The sequence below is a fragment of the Mus pahari genome, chromosome 14 (genome assembly GCF_900095145.1).
Source record: "Mus pahari chromosome 14, PAHARI_EIJ_v1.1, whole genome shotgun sequence".
NCBI lineage: Eukaryota > Metazoa > Chordata > Mammalia > Rodentia > Muridae > Mus > Mus pahari.
The window spans coordinates 47,783,952-47,788,532 of NC_034603.1; positions in this window are offsets into that span (position 1 = coordinate 47,783,952).

A 4,581-nucleotide genomic window follows, 5' to 3' on the forward strand; every position below is an offset into this window, starting at 1 on the left:
AAAAAAAAAAAGCTTTTCTATATGTACCCTTGAGAACAGATTTTGAAGAAATCATGTAAGGTGATAAAGCATTTGAATGGTACAATAGATGTAAAAAAAATTCAGTTTAAAAGAAACGTTTGTTTTTACATTAAATGTTTATTTGAAATCAAATGATTTTGTACATAAAGTTCAATAATATAAAGCTGTATTCTGCTTTTCTTCATTCATGGTCTGCATTGTTAATGTGTGCATTTAGGCTTTGCTTAGATGGCTTAGGAAGGATTCAGAAAAGAACACTGGTTTGATGAGAGAGCATAACATGAAATCTAGAAAATCGAAAATGTGCTTTCAACACTCACAGGTGATTCACTGTCGATTACAGTGATCTGACATGCTATGTGTGGTGTGGTGCTAGGCAGTGGCTCTACCACTTAGATAAATGCTATTCTTCAGATTCATTTAGAAAATATATCATTCTTCCAAATTGCTCTCTAAGCCAGTAAATCAAACTGGTATCTCCAGTTATAATGTGTGTGTTTTGTTTGTTCATCTTTTATTGTTACTGTTTTGAGACAGGGTTTTCTCAGTGTTTCCCTGGCTGTCGTAGAGCTAGCTCTGTAGACCAGGTTAGCCTCAGATCTGCCTGCCTTTGTCCACACTCAACCTGCACACCACCTCCAGGATTAAAGTTGTACATCATCACACTTGACTTTTTTTTTTCTTTTCCTTTTTTAAAGATTTATTTTAATGAGTACATGGCCAAAGTCTTTGATGAGACTACTACAAGTGTAAGCAATGAACAAAGAATATTTCAGTGTCTAGGTTTGTAGAGTACTGGGCTAGCCTACCATGCATGGTGCTTTATTTAGTGCCAAGTATAACATACCTAAGCTGGTGGTAAAGCCTGTTAACCTAGCACGGTGGAGGTGGAGACGAGGATTAGAAGTTCAAGAGGCAGAGGCAGGCGGATTTCTGAGTTCGAGGCCAGCCTGGTCTACAAAGTGAGTTCCAGGACAGCCAGAACTACACAGAGAAACCCTGTCTCGAAAAAAACCAAAAAAAAAAAAGAAGTTCAAGCCATCATTGGCTGCATAGTGAATTCAAGGTCATTCTAGGCTATGTGACAAGGTGCTACTCAACAACAAAGAGGTAACTAAAGTCTTGGAAGTAATTACCACTTACCTGATAAATAATACATCAAAAGAGGTATTTGTCTCATACTTTTGAATTTTGTCAACCTGCAAAAATGTATAATGTAAAATTCCATTTATGTTCCACTGTGAATATATGAAGCTCAGAAGACAACTAAAGTCTCCAAATCAAATGGAACTCACCCCATTAGGATTTGCAACAAGTCTACCTGCTAAGTCATTGTGATAACCAAATGTATATAATTTTATTTTTTTTTATTTAATTAATATTTTTATTTTTTTTTATTTTATTGTTTTTTTCGAGACAGGGTTTCTCTGTGTAGCTCTGGCTGTCCTGGAACTCANTTNNTAGACCAGGCTGGCCTCGAACTCAGAAATCCGCCTGCCTCTGCCTCCCGAGTGCTGGGATTAAAGGCCTGCGCCACCAGGCCCGGCTTAGTTTTGGTCTTTTTTATAATAGTTTTTTATTTAAGGTGCACTTTTTTAAAAAAAATGTTTTATGCAAATGAGTACACTAGCTATACAGATGGTTGTGAGCCATCATGTGGTTTGTGGGAATTGAACTCAGGATTGCTGCTTGTTCCAGCCCCAGAATCTAGTTTCTTAAGAAATGGGGAGGTACATCTCCATGAAGACCAATTAATGAGAATTCCTTGTGGCTTTAAGAGCTCTCCAAGTGGGGCTGGAGAGATGGTTCAGTGGTTAAGTACACTTTAACCACTCTGCTCTTCCAAAGGTCTTGAGTTCAAATCCCAGGAACCACTTGGTGGCTCACAACCGTCTGTAATAAGATCTGGCACCCTTTTCTGGAGTGTCTAAAGATAGCTACAGTGTACTTACATATAAATATATAAATCTTTTTTTAAAAAAACTCCAAGCTAGGCTGGAGAAATGGCTCAGTGGTTGAGAGTACTGAGCAACCCCATGGTGCCTCACAATCATAGTGAGATCCGGTGGCCTCATCTCTGACAATGTTGTATATGTAATAAATCTTTATTTACAAAAAAACTCTCCAGGTGATTGTAAAGTACTATCAGTGTGAAAACAACTTTCCCCAAGAGAAGTGCCTCATATCATTAGCATTCACAGCTTTACACATGTATCATAAACATCCAAGAGTAGCCATTCAGTAAATTGCACAGCTGACAAAGATGAAAAGATCCAAATTCTGAAGAGGAGTGTTCCAGTGAATTTGTAACCACATGGGCCTAGTTCTCCATGCATACATAGCAGATGTGCAGCTTAGTCTCCATGTGGGTCCCAAATGCCTAGATCAGGGGCTATCCCAAAAGTTGCTGCCTGTCTGTGGGATATGTTGTAGCTCTGCTGCCTTGTCTGTCCTCAGTGGGCGATGAAGTGCCTGGCCTCGCTGAGACTTAAGTGCCAGGTTGGGGGTTATGCAATGGGCCCCCCACTGGCTCAGAGGAGAAGGGGACCAGGAAAGGAAAGAAATTTACACGTGGGGAAAGCTTTCCCTGGAGACAAGGTGGGAAGCCCAGTGCCAGAGTGTCTTGCCTGGCATACATTTGGCCCAGTGTACAAATTCCAGGGCTGCAGATCAATATGTCTTGGAAACAATATACAGTCTTGGATTCCCTGGGTTTAAGCAGAGCAAAGGCTGATGTGAGTTGAAAGACAGATGTAAAATGAGTATGTCAGATGTGACTCACTGCTGTCAATAACAGGAAACCTTAGTTCACTTTCTTGGACCTAGTCACTCAGACTTAATAGGAATGCTCATCTATTTCCCTACTACACAGCAAATCCTCATGAGATCTATATTTCTTAACTGTCCGTATTGTGAATTTTTATATTAAAATCAAAGATGGCTGGGATGGCTCCGCAGTCTTGCAGAGGGATGGAATTGGCTCCCAGCACACTTGCATGGCAGGTTCAAAACTGCCTGTAACTCCCACTCCAGGCAATCTGATGGCTTTTTCTGACCTCTGTAGGCACTACACTCACATACATACACAAATATACACATTTAAAATGTCTTTCATTCTTTTCTAAGAGAGCTGGTTGGCTAGGGTCTTCAGAACATGAGACCAGCCGTGTGGCATTCTTTATATCTTAATCATCTTTCCTCCAGACAGATGGGAAGAAAACAAGCAACAAGTCCAATATCTGACTACAGCATTGAGAGAAAGAGACAGCCTTACCTGTTGGTTACTCCAGCCAAACACCACTGGAACAAATGGTCACTGATTAAGACATGTACAAGTTCAAATGTGGAATACGTTTGTATTGTAGTGTCCTACTTTGGGAAAGGGTTTTTTAAATACAAACAAGAATTAAAAAAAGACAATAAAAACAAACCTGTAAGAAGTTTGAGATTTGCTCATTCTGGATTTTCTGGGTGTGTCTTAAATTCATAAGAGACAGAAAGGGCATTTGAGATGGCTCAGTGGGTAAAGGTGTTTGCTGCTGAGCCAGGTAAGGTGAGTTCCATCTCCAGGGCCAGCTTTTAACAACTCTGGCCTGCACATAGATGATATCGCATACATATGGGCAAGCAGACACACACACACACACACACACACACACACACACACGGGTGCCCATGCATATGTAAATAATTTCGAGCACCAACAATGTACAGATACAGGGAATAACTGGAGTCACATGGCCACAGACAAAAAATTGAGAAATTCACAGAGGCTGGAAGAAGCTGGGATGGCTCTCTAGGTCTTCTAACCTCTCACACCAACCTCCAGTGGATCAGAGGCTCAATCCACCTGCCTTCATTCTTCCCAAGGTACCAGGCCAGAACTGAGAAGGACAACACAGACTTGTTTGCTTTGTCTGTTTTGTTTTGATACAGGGTTTTTCAGTGTAGCCCTGCTGTCCTTGAACTCACAGAAATCCAACTGCCTCTGCCTCACAAGTGCTGGGATTAAAGATGTGCACCACCATCATCTGGCCAATACATATTTTAAAATTTTAGTTTGCGTATGTATGTATGTATATATGTATGTATGTATGTATGTATGTGCTGTAGACAGAGGTCAGATCCCCTGGAACAGGAGTTACAGAGAATTATTGGCTCCCATGTGGGTGCAGGCAACTAAACTCAGGTTTTCTGCAAGAGTAGCCAGTGCTCTTAACCACTGAGCCATTCTGTCCAACTCTTAATACATCTCTAAAGATGAGACGTTCATGGTCACGTAGCAGCATCATGCACAGCCTCAGGTCACTTAATGTCAGTTGACAGCCACTTCTGTGTGGTTGCTTAAAAAAACACATTTACACCGGGCGTGGTGGCACACGCCTTTAATCCCAACACTGGGGAGGCAGAGGCAGGCGGATTTCTGAGTTCAAGGCCAGCCTGGTCTACAGAGTGAGTTCCAGGACAGCCAGGGCTATACAGAGAAACCCTGTCTCGAAAAAAAAAAAAAAGAAAAAAACAAAACAAAACAAAAAGACAAACACCCCCAAAAAAATAATA